The 13,122-nt window shown below is 39.2% G+C and overlaps 2 protein-coding genes across 3 annotated transcripts in view; both read left to right on the forward strand.

The window, feature by feature from the left end:
• Positions 1–1,014, forward strand: part of cfap74 (cilia and flagella associated protein 74) — a 70,172-nt gene extending 69,158 nt beyond the window's left edge. The window contains exon 40 of the transcript XR_013282545.1: positions 846–1,014. The gene's annotated coding sequence lies outside the window, so the exon portion shown is untranslated. The remainder of the gene's footprint in view (positions 1–845) is intronic.
• gnb1a (guanine nucleotide binding protein (G protein), beta polypeptide 1a) overlaps positions 1–13,122 on the forward strand; it is a 41,581-nt gene that overhangs the window by 15,611 nt on the left and 12,848 nt on the right. The window contains exon 1 of one of the 2 annotated variants that reach the window (XM_077514904.1): positions 12,853–13,032. The exons of the other annotated variant lie outside the window; for it this stretch is intronic. The gene's annotated coding sequence lies outside the window, so the exon portion shown is untranslated. Of the gene's footprint in view, positions 1–12,852; positions 13,033–13,122 lie in introns of those variants that run through there. 2 annotated transcript variants of the gene reach the window in all.

Consider the following 13,122-nt stretch of genomic DNA (forward strand, 5'->3'; position numbering starts at 1 on the left):
TTTCCGACGGAGTAAAACTGCCCCTGCCCCTCTGTACATCAACGGCGAAAGCGTGGAGCGTGTGGAGACCTTCAAATTCCTAGGGGTTCACATCTCTAAAGACCTCTCCTGGACAGCTAACACCACAGCACTCGTCAAAAGGGCACAGCAGAGACTGCACTTCCTGAGATTACTAAGGAAGGAGCAACTCAACACCAAACTGCTGGTGACCTTCTATAGATCAGCAATTGAGAGTCTGCTGACCTATGCTGTGTCAGTATGGCACTCAAGCTGTACAGAAGCGGACAGGAAGAGACTGCAGAGGGTCATCAATACAGCACAGAAGACCATCGGCTGCCCCCTTCCTCCACTGTCTACCATCTACAACTCCCGGTGCCTCGGCAGGGCAAGGAAAATCATCAAGGACCCTACACACCCCGGTTTCCACTTCTTCAGCCTTCTGCCCTCTGGTAGGCGCTACAGAGCAATATCAGCAAAAACAAACAGACTCAGAGACAGTTTCTTTCCAAAAGCTGTCATCATACTCAACTCCACTATGCACTGACAATTGACCTGGACTCATTTAGGGACGAGAATTGTACTTTTGCACATTTGTACATTGTAATATGTACAGTGGTTTTATACAGTATTGGTTTTATTTTATTTTATTTTATTTTTAACCTATTTATTTTATTGTATATATTTTTATCTGTCTATTATGTGTGCACTTATGGCAGAGCTTTCATTTCATTGTACTTGTATAATGACAATAAAGGCTAATCTAATCTAATCTACACACTACATTAACTTTTTGTGTGAAGCAATACGGAATGGTCACATGTACAAGCACCACTTGTTTTACACAGGACCTGCTGACCAGGTGTCTGAAGCCATGGAGTGACTCCTCCCTCACTTTCCTCAGCAAGCCTTTGAAGAATATGATATCATCGTTGGTGGGAACATGCCCTCACTCCATAACATGTACTTGTGCAGTCAAGGAGCATGTAAAACTTAATAAAACCAGCAAACATTGAAGTGACTTCATTTTTACTGCAGTCTGTTCACACAATCAATGGACAAGCCTTCCTTAATTTTGCCCCAATAACATCATAGAGTAGGCGAAAAGTAGTGTTACAGATCATACTATGTGTTCGGGAGAGTTTGAGGAATGTTGCAATGTTAATGGGGGACAATGTCAGCACTCACATACACACAAAAAAAAAACATCATGGTATTGAGGTAATCAGACATTTTAGCTGTGTACAACACATACCTGCTCTGTAACACTACTTTTGGCCCAAACCTGTATGTCTATTTTCCATATTTTGAAATGCACAGCGTATTGGTAAATTTCTGGAACAACTGCAATTCATGTAGCTCATTATATTCTAACAGCAATTATTTTTTATTTTTTTTAGTTAATATGTTCATTTCATGTAGACTTTTATTTTACTTTATTTTATTTATTCATTTTCATGTACTGTACCTTACATTCATTGGCCAATGAAGAATTCCTTGTCATTGCAAGCATTTATAATAATTCTCCAGGCTTTTGATGTTTTACATTTCTGGTCATGTAAAATAGTGTTAGGTTAGGTGTCGAATGAACACTGCATGTTGACGCCAAAGGAAATAGTATTTTTTAGTTATTCAAAATGTACAAATTAACACACAACAACAATATACAAGTTATACAAACTACAACAACAAGTGTCAGACATGGACTAATTATATGCCAGGTAAAAAAACCTTTGTATTGTCCTCGAGGATCTGGGAAAGTGCCACTTATTTGCCACAAGTCACCAAGGTGCTGCAGTCTGGGATCCAGGTACAGGAAATCATGGTGGTGCTGATGTGTCAGCAATGTGTCAAAAAGTATTTCTTGGTGTCAGTCTATCAGCTGGACATGGATATCTTCATGTTCCCCCATGGTCATTTCCTGTACGAGTCTCTGCAAGAAGGTAACAATTGTATGTCAGATGAGGTACCAAACAATGAACTGAAAGTCACTGAGCCAATGAAGTACATTATTACATGAGCAAGACTATTTGTGAAAGCCATGTAAATTCCTGCACATCGAAGTACAAGGAAGCTGTTGTATCTTCAATCAAAAACTAATTAAGTTGCTTAGTGATATTTATTAGGTAAAATTGTTTAATATGGTGACAAATCGATATCTGAGTAAAGGGTTTCAAATGTTTTTGTAAGCAGCACTTTTCTGAGTGGTTAGTAGCAACAAGACACGGGGGGAATTACGAGTCTGAGTTGCAGATGTGTAGTTCAGTTAACACCATTATTTTTGTACGATATACTAAACATATCAGCAAACGATGTAATCTAAATACCACATATTCCAAGCAAAGGTATGTTTTGAGCCATTCACATGCATGCTCGAATGGAATTATTTTTCCATGATGACATAATTGTACCTACGTTACGAGACACCGCGTTCTCTTCCTCGTCGTCTCCCTCGCCCCCTCCTCGCCCTCTTTGAGATGGTCCACATGTCTATAAAACATATAACATAACTGTGTGTTCTCTGTTGCATGGTTTAGTTGCACTAACAAATATGAACATAGATAGCCATTATCATTAGCTGACGTACAGTATTTCCTAACAATGCCGACAAAAATATTAATTCTGAAATTAAATGACTAAATCACAAATATTAGGGATCTGTACAGTATGTCTAACAAATGCAATTCACTTACGTCATCACTCGAGGGAATACCAGAAGTTGTTTGCGTTCTGTTCCGGTGAAATTGGTGGTAGGCTGTTGAAGTAGGGTCTCTGGGACGCCGTAGTTCGTGTGCTTAAAATCATTGCATTATCTTGTTTGACCGATAGATGGCGGTCGTGAGCTACACACTGCGGCTTTAAAATGTATATAAAACCCTAAAAGCAAAAAAACAGACATCTTAAGCCAACTAAGCTTTCTGAACAGGTTTCAGTTGAAATAGTGCATTTTTTTTCTTTAAATCAAGTCCCTAAGGTGACAAAAAACTTTGCGTTCCCTCGCAAAGATTGTTGTTTTTTTCGCCTGCCATGTCACCTTAGCTGCATCGTAAACACTTCCGGGTCTTCTTCCCTGTGACCAAAAAGCGACGTGTAAACAAAGCAGTGGGAAAATACTTGGTCCATCCTAGTCGCTTGGGAAAGCTTTCCCACTGCTTTGTTTCATGTTTACAAAAAACGTTCCATCCTCGTCGCTTTTGGTTACATGGAAGATGATCCGGAAGTTTTTACGGCGCAGCTAAGGTGACATGGTAGGCGAAAAAAACAACTTTGCGTTCCCTCGCAAAACAACTGCGTTCTCTCGCAAAGATTGCGTTCCCTAGCAAAGACGCAGTTGTTTTGCGAGGGAACGCAATCTTTGCGAGGGAACGCAAACATGTTTTTTTTTTTTCCCTACCATGCCACCTTAGGGGCTCCGTAGCAATGAATGTAAACAAATGGTAATGAACAGCCTCGCTTACTTTAGTTACAGTGCCAACGGTGTATGAACAGCGCTTAACACCACAATAGAAATTGAAAATGTTTTTTCCTCAATAAACTCTCGACAAAAATAGTTTGGAATGAGTTAGCAAAGTAAATAAAACAAAGAATTGGAAAGTAGAAAACACTGTTTACGACAGCGTTTGCTCGTCCGCTACTCAGCGTAGTTTACAAATTCTCGTAGGTGCGCGTGTGGGCAATGTGGTTTGTGGACGTGTTGCGGCGCGGGGAGAGTTGCGTACCCGTCGGCTGTCTGTTCAGAGGTGGCCGCGCTGGCACCGGCGGGGAAGCGCAAATCGAGCTGGCCGGCCCGGCCGCCTCCCCGCGACTCCGGGCCACCGCGGTCTGAGCTCCCGGCGCCCTCGGCCTCTCGTTCGATCGTCATTTGCTTTGGGGAGTCGTGCGGAACCTCACTGATGCTTCGGGTTCCAGGTGGAGGAGTGGACACATCAGCATTAGCATGCTTACTTAGCATTAGCATGCTGACTAGAGGAGTGGAGTAAGTTTGTGTGCATGGTTGTGTGAGTGCATGCGTGAAGGGGGAAAAAAAAAAAAAGATCACACGGATGCATCAAGCAAAAACCAAGTTTGAGCCAGCATAAAGTTGAACTGTATAAAATGTGCCCTACAGACGATCTTGTTGATCTTTCAGCTTTATGAGATTGTCAACACTTAACGATCCTTAACGATTTAATATCGTCATATCGCCCACCCCTAGTTCAGTAACATTGCAGCATATTTTAAGGAAGTGATGAAAAGTGATTTTTTTTAATTTTTTTATTACAACTTACAGACTTATTTTCAAGCCAATATTCATTTGCAGTAAAAGAGAAAATTACTGAAAGATGATTGTCATTGGCTGGCTTTATCTGTCGAATAGTAAACTTGAAAGAAGATATGTGATGTGGTTGGTTGGCCTGAGCTTTACATGCACATGCTTTACATTACAACCGTGGCATGTCCACATGAATATCATTCTAATTTTCAATAATGAACTCATTAACTCCCAGCCATTTTCACTGAAGAAAAACCCCTTCGCTCTCTGCTGTTTTACTGGATTTTGACTGATTTTGCAAGGCCCACAGAATATTGTGTTCTATTGGTATAAAAACATGGAACCTACTAAAAGAAAGATTTGAGTCTCTTCTTTCATCAGGAAAAAAAGTATTTCTACCTGTTAACGTTTTGCAGCAATTAGCATTAGAATATAGCCAAGTTTCATTATTATTCACAAATCTATTTAAAACAGTGGGGAACAGCTTTGTTGTAACGTGGCCCTGGTTGATCTCTTATACTCTGCTGCCACCTGCTGGCCGTTTTTGTAATAACTACAATTGCTTCAACCGTTCTCTTCAGTTCTCAGGCTGCATCAAAACGTTCAGAATGCTGTAGCATTAAAAAAAAATAAAAATAAATAAAATAAAAAAACATAAAAATACATCTTTGAAACACTGGTAATATTTAAAATAGAACATATTTATATAACGATAACGATATAGCGCCCAGCCCAAGTTTATATTTAGTAGCATCTTGCAATCAGTCATTGTGGTTTAAGGACACTTGATGACTGTTCAACTGGTCACTTTAAATGTACTTTGTGTACTTGTCACATACTAAATGTTATTTTTGCTATAGTTGCTCTTCTCTACATGATAGTTTGGCTCAAAATACCGGAGACAAATTCCATCTGTGTGTTTATTCTTACTAATATACTTGCCCAATTGACGATTCTGATGACACAGGCTATTGGCCTAATCTACATCAGACTGACCTAATTTAGGTGAATGCTCATCATATGCTCATGATGTAAAACGCACAGTGCCCTACTGCATGTTACCCATCCTCATGACATGCTTTCAGCTTAAGTTTGGCTGTTGGCATCAGTTCTTCTGTCAGAATGTAACCTGTGACCTGGTAATGTCATGCAGTAAGTAATATTGCCTGAAGTCTGGATGAGCACAGGCAAATGTGTATGTAGTAAGAGAAACCACTTTGTATTCTAATCGCCACATCTGCTTAACATTTTGACAAAAGAAAAAGAAAAAAGGGGAACACCTTTCTAAGAAGGAAATGCTTGCTTCGTGACACACTACAGTCAGAACTTGCATTTAGCTGCTGACAGATTCATGACACACTGTATTGTACTTATTTGTGCAGCAATGGCTACCAATTCCACAAAAAAACCCAAAATGAAGTAACTTCAAGACCCTGCTTGTTCTCCTTGTTACCAAAGGCTGAAGTTGGGGTTCCAACTCTATGCTTGTTCCCTCGTATTAGTTTAATCTGGCACTGTCCTTATCTTGAATCTTGTGCCTTGATCCTCTTTTGAATCAGAGCTGGTCATTGCTTACTCCTTTTGTCATCATTGAGTAGCCTCTTGTGAACCCCCAAATGTACTGCCTGTACACTACTGCTTATAAAGTGTGATGATTGTGAGTAGGGCTGTTGTACAATATCGGTAAAACGTGATATAGTTGTTGAATATACCTATGAAATTATCTAATGAGGGAATTACATTTTTTTTTCATGTGGCAAAATAAGCAACATGCATCATACCTTTTCGAACTGATCTATACCATATCAAATCGTAATTCCAATTGATCAAAGTGAATTGTTCCAATTTAAAATATACCATCCTAGAATCACTTTGCACCCCATGTATCAAGATAGTTCCCTTTTATTGGAGAGATGCATACCCTTGACTATATTCATACAGAATAAAAAAAAAAAAAAAAGTTGTATTTTAGCTAGTGTTGTTCTGATACCGTTTTTTTTTTTTTTTTTTTTGCTCCTGATACCGATTCCGATACCCAGCTTTACAGTATCGTCCGATACCGAAGTTTTTTTTTTGTTTGTTTGTTTTTTTTTTGTTTTTTTTCTCGACATGAAAAAGCTGTCCTGCCATTGGTTCAGAGCATTGAAGGGCCAATAGGATATCTTAGATCGGCATGCAATGAACCTGTCACATATCAGTGAATGTCGTGTATGAGCAAGACACAAGATGCTGCATCCAAAATCCCATATTAGTGTTGGAATTAATGGTATCGGCATGTTACTTGTGAGTACTCACCGATACAGACACCACTGTTTTAATGCAGTATCGGCAACTCTGCCGATACCAGTATCGGTATCGGAAAAACACTAATTTTAGCCTATATTGACTGTTAAATGATTAACAATCTGGTCAATAAATTCTTCACGTACAATTCCACAAGACTGTTAACTTCCTGAAAACACTTGCTGCTTAAAGTTTCACTGCAATACAGTAAAAGACAACCACAGTAGACATTAGGGGTGTTAAAAAAAAAATCGATTCGGCGATATATCGCGATACTACATCGCGCGATTCTCGAATCGATTCAATAAAAAAAAAAAGATTTTTTTTTTTTTTTTTTTTTAAGAGCTCAGAATTGTTCATTCGGTAGTCTTACCGATTCAGCGTCTTATCATCATTGCCTTTTTTTTTTCTTTTTGTGTGTGTGTGTGTGTGTGTGTGAATCGATTTTTAAACTTCCATTTTTAATGGAAAAATATTCAACAAAACGTCTGACTTCGGGTTAGGATTCACACCTTGAGCATGGAAGAATGTTATATGAACGGAACATTAAGCCTTAATATTTCATTTTAATGCTGTTCAAACATGAAACAGATTACAACCTCTATAAGACTGAAATTTCAAATAAATAAATACATTTTCATATAAATCTTACACTCTACAAGCTTACTGATTAGTATTTTCTAAATTTGAATGAAAAAAAATCGCAACAATCGACTTATAAATTCGTAGCGGGATTAATCGGTATCGAATCGAATCGTGACCTGTGAATCGAATCGTCAGGTACTAGGCAATTCACACCCCTAGTAGACATATTATTGACAATGTGTAAGGCTGGGTAATGTTGCTGAAAAGTGTGACAAGATTGATTTTAGTTTTTGTACCTAATCTAAAAGTATTAATTTTGTCAAAGAAATGACAATAAAACACAATTATTCAGAGGGAAAAAAAATACCGATCAAAATATCTGAATTTTTAGGAATTGCCACTGTTCCATACATTTTTGCCTGCATGGAGTGTGTAGTGTAGTGTAGTGTAGTGTAATGTAATCCCCGGTAGTGCTGTAAAAGCATATTTGTGATTCATGAAAAGATGCTACCCCAAAACAGTAGTGTTGATAGACTTATAACTAACCTCCATTCACTACAATGAAAGTGTAGCATCTCCAAAAACCTCACAAACACATACTCTCTTAGAGTTTATTCATTTCAGTTGTTCAGCGTTTGTTTCGGGGTTTTGATCCAAATCATTTGGATTAACACATGCACACCTTCAAAGTTGTTTTTCAGTGTTCAATAATGTTTAAAAATAAAAAATAAAATAAAAAAACAGGAGTACAGGAATATCTGGAACAGTACCAATCAGAGCAGGGTCCCGCCCTTGCATGGGTGCAAACATGTTTTGTTTCTTTCAGTTGCTCTATTGTAAAATTAGGGCGCTTGCATGTCCAAGTTGATCGCAGTCATAGTTGGAGGTGTTGGCTTAGGAGGTTCATCTTGTCCATTTTATTTTTATTTTTTTCCCTAAAGTTTGTCTGTGTGAATATGAGAGTGATTTTCAGGACTGTCTCAGAAAATTAGAACATTGTGATAAAATACATTATTTTCTGTAATGCAATTAAATAAGCAAAAATGCCATACATTCTGGATTCATTACAAATCAACTGAAATATTGCAAGCCTTTTATTATTTTAATATTGCTGATTATGGCTTACAGCTTAAGAAAACTCAAATACAGTCTTCCCTCGCTATAACACGGTTCACTTTTCGCGGTCTCACTGTATCGCAGATTTTTTTTTGAGTGCAATTTTGCATATTTTTTTACAGTAATATACCCATTTTATAAAATTTATGAAGGTTTGAGCATTGTCAATGTTTGAACAAGAGAGAAATGTGAGAACATGTAAATGCCTCAATGAGAAAAGTGTCTAAATTGTGCGGTCGGGGATTTTAGTGCCTTAAAACATTTATAAGAGTTGTAAAACATAAAGCTAACTACTTCGCGGATTTCATTTATTGCGGGTATTTTTTGGAACCTAACCCCAGCGGAAAACGAGGGAACACTGTATCCTATCTCAAAATATTAGAATATTTCCTCAGACCAAGTTAAAAAAAATGTCATAATCAGCAATATTAGATCAATAAAAGGCTTGCAATATTTCAGTGGATTTGTTTGATTTATTTAATTGCATTACATAAATTAATGGACTTTATCGCAATGTTCTAATTTTCTGAGACAGTCCTGTATATGATTTGTTTTATAGTAATGTGAAATACTGATAGGCCTTATGTGCCTGTGTGCATGGCACTTCCTCCCTGCCTGCTCGTTACTATGCAGTGGAGATGTCGGCACTGATAGGAGTGGCTGGAAAATGTGAAGTCTGCTGCTCCCTCTCTACCCTCTGCCTCTTCCCCCTCTCCCTCTAAAAATAGCTGGCAGAAAGAGAAGGCACTTAAGTCAAGGCTCTTTCTGTTGGCCTTAGGGATGCAACGGTTCTCGGTCTTACACCGAACCGTTGGGTCCGCCCTGTACGGGACAATGTGGCCTTATGGACCACGGGTTTTTGGTTCTGCAACAAATTTTGCATTGACACTCGCGCTTTACTGGGTGTGTGCGTGCCTGTCCAATGTCGGCAAGCGGAGACAGACTGCTGCAGAAAAGCCCTCCCGCACAAGCTAATATCCAATCATTGTTGCGGTTCCATCCACTCACCCCCTCACACAGATGCGGAATGGAAAACCAAAATGGCAAGGGCGAGCGGCGGAGTTGACAGACCAAAGTTCGAAGAAGCGGTGTGGAATAATTTCGGCTTCGTTATAGGATACGATGACGAGGGAGTGAAAACAGCAAAAAGAAATTTTACTGTCAGTAAACGTTGCTTGAAACGTCCCATACGTTAAACCCATTTGGACCTGGAGCGTATAACAGCATTCCACCACAGAGCAAGCAGGTAGCGCAGCAGCGACCCTCCACCCCAAAGCCGGTAAAGCGGACACATCACCCTGCACCACCAACCCTCGGTCCCCCAGCCGGTGAAATGCATCAGAACACACACGTGAAGGCGATGCAGACCTGCGGGAGCCATGAAACAAATGTCGGTGACGGCGCGCTGAGCCGTGGACTGAGGATAGGCTCCAGCACTAGCACTCCCGCGACCCTTGTGTAAGCGGTTGATGGATGGATGGATAAACAAGAGGACTTCATACATTTTACAACTTGCCTTAAATACATGTATGAATGATATGCTTAATGATGTTTACTAGGGATGTAACGATAACGGTGATATTGTGATATTAAAACTGCTACAATATCGTCGTCGTCATGTTCACAATATTTAAAAGGAACACATCTGTTAAAGTCATGTTGATTTCCATTTGTGCAGTTCTAGCACCCTCTAGTGGCTAGTTTTTATTAGTGCAATTTAATTTTCATTCGGGATGTTTTGGTCTTCTATGTTTAAAATCTGTGCTAATTGTCAGATGAAGGGGAACGCAATTTGCTTGTGAAGCGATCAATGTGTGCTTGCATTAGCAAGTAAGTATCTCAATATTGTTATTCGAGATTGTAGGTACCATAGGTACCTATGAGCGTAAATACTAGATCGGTGTCTGTGCATGTTTCTGGCATCCCATTTTCTAAGAGGAACCTCTACCATAGGTATCTATGAGCGTATACTAGATCGGTGTCTATACAGCGTCCTCATCATTCATCCCGCGGCCCATGAGGTGTTCCGATAGTTTTTCGTAAATGTGTGAACTAACGGCCAACGAATTTGTGCAAAAATTCAAACAATTGGTGATTGATGAAGGCACAGTAAGTTTTTAATTGCGACAAGACGGGCCTTTTTTTTTTTTTTTTTTTTTTTTTGAAAAAGATGCCTCGCCATACCGGAAATTTCCATGAAGTTTCAGAATTAGTTTAAAAGAATCGCCCAGAAAAAGTGTTCCCCAGTCGGGCGTTTGCTCACTAAGATGATGTTTGCCTTGGACATTTCCGAAGGATTGTTTAAAAAAAAAAAAAAAAAAAAAAAACTTCTGAGAGAGGAGAACATGAACCAAAGAGGGCAAAAAATGATGACAGCAGTTAAAAAGATAAATGACCATCATTTTTATTCTTTACTCTATTCTTTGTTTTTTACATTATGCACAACTCTCATTTATTGTGCAATAATCTAACTGTAACATGTATTTGTTACATGTTTTGATGCATTTTTGTGCTTTATAAAACATTTATGTCTGAATTTTGGGAGGCTTGGAACGGATTAGGGCATTTACATGGAAAATGCGTCTACTTACAACATTTTCTACTTAAGAACTTTCTTCCAGAACCAATTAATTTCGTAAGTAGAGGTACCACTGTATCGTGATAATTATCGTATCGTGACCTTCATATCGTGATATCATATCGTGATGTTTGGATATAGTTACATCCCTAATGTTTACAGGAGGAAACTTGTATATTTTTATTAAAGAATTATAACTGTAGTTCAACAAAAGATTCCTCTGCCAAATGTAATATTGGGGTCTAAAGAACTGAGCGATAAAAGGAAAAGGGGAGTCTTCAAAGCAGTACATACCGTCCACTTGTTGTTTTCTTAAAAAGAATATTGACCTCCCCACCACAAACCCCCAGCCCTATACTAACTGCCTACGAGCTGTATATGTATAATCTGTATGTATACCGTGTAGTTTATCCAGTAGTCTGCTTGCGAGATGGGAGGAGCAAGATGGCTGCCCTGTCGCCTCGACGGCTTGCATGGGTGTTTATGGGCTATCAGCTATCCAGTCATATATTCAGACCAGTGATGCAGCCCATCGGTAAAGAGACCGAGAACAAAACAAAACAAAACAAATGCCTCAAGCCTCCCTCTCTGCAAAGGCAGAGAAACACGGCAAATCGCTCCTGACCAAAATGGGTTAAAGGAAACTACAAGCAACGTGAACCAGCATCTCCAGCATCATCACCCTGATGTACATGGATTTTTTTGTATGTTATTGTTATTATCATTATTATTGTTTAAATCACGTACTGAAACCATGGCCGAAAAACCGAGGTACAGACCACACCGTAGGCTACTTGTACCGTTGCACCCCTAATTGGGCTGCTCCAATGTTGGCCTCAGCACACCACCACAAGCAATCAATCGCACCTTAATGCTGATATCAGTCATTGATAATGAGCCATATTGAGGTTTGAGAACAGTACAGTACATACAGTATTTATTAAAGCATGTGATATAAACCGTAGGTTCATGGCTCAGTGTTTATGAACTCAGACCAGATGGCAATTGAAAATACAAATCAATCCATTTGACTTGACTTGACTTATACTACAAATTTTGCAAGTGTTCAGAACTTCAGACTGAAGTGTAGATAACTCTTCATTTGACTTCACCAAGACTCTATAAAATACCAGCACTTAAGAATACTACTCCGGCCGTAATTACACTCACTGAGCAAAACCTATAAGCACCGTGTAAAAGTTTAATTGATGGTTGTGGGGATATAGCATACTTGTATTGGGTCCTGTGCAGCTTCACGCTTGGCGTTATTGGCGGAGAGCAAGGTCCATGTTACAAAAATTACACATCACGGATGGTACTACTCACCTTGCATTTCGATCTGAAACATATTGGGTTTGCTTCCGCTTCTGACTTGCTGCATATAAGGGATGTAATCTTGTTGTGCCTTTTTTCCTTACAGTGTGTCCAATATAAGGTGGAAAATGTGAAATTTGACCAACAGATTGCACTTTATTTGGAACCTTGGGCTAAAAGGTTTAGCAGCACATCAGTGGATTGTTCACATGTAACTTCAATATTAGATTAAACTGCTCAGTTGTTAAACGTTCTTATGTTCTAAAACATTCGCCTGTAACACATAATATGAGAGAGGAGAATTAGCCTGTGATATTATGAGATATTTCAGTGTCTTGAAGATTACACTAGATAGGATTAATGGTTGCTTTGAGTGGACAAGGCTACCTCAAAAATGTACGTTTTGGCCATGTTTGATATTTTAGTTATGCTTGAGTTAATGGTCAACTTGGCGCAACTTGAATGAGCAAAGTGGACTAACAGTTTGTCCTGCATCAATTGTCGATGCCACTACTGAAAGCCATCGTTTATTGTAGTTGGCAGTTGCCACTGTTTGCATTCTATGTTTTATTATGACTTGTATGTATGGAAAGTGTAAGTTTCGATGCTAAGAGCCTCAACCCAAGGATTGGGGTCAGCTGGATAGCCACTGCTTTTCAGATCATCAGCAGGTTTTGTCTTAAACGGATTTGGCTGGAGGAGCTGAATCAACTTTGTCTCAGGATTACAGGAATGACATTGGAGGGTAGTTGGGAGTCTCGAAGCCAGAGCAGCAACATTTTCTGCCTCCCATCAATCGCGCACCTGTGTTTTTTATAGTGCTCCAAAAGCCAAAGTGGTGTTGTGATCTAACCTTCTGCTGTCCAAGTAGCCGGAACCTTGCCTGGTTTGGGTGAACTTTTGTTGGGTAAAGTTTGGTCCCGTTTTTTATTTGTTCTTTGAATCCCATCTTATCGTCTTGGTGTTTAGGGCTATCAGCTGTTTTGTGTGCTGCTGT

The sequence above is a fragment of the Festucalex cinctus genome, chromosome 2, assembly GCF_051991245.1.
Source record: "Festucalex cinctus isolate MCC-2025b chromosome 2, RoL_Fcin_1.0, whole genome shotgun sequence".
Taxonomy (NCBI): Eukaryota; Metazoa; Chordata; class Actinopteri; order Syngnathiformes; family Syngnathidae; genus Festucalex; species Festucalex cinctus.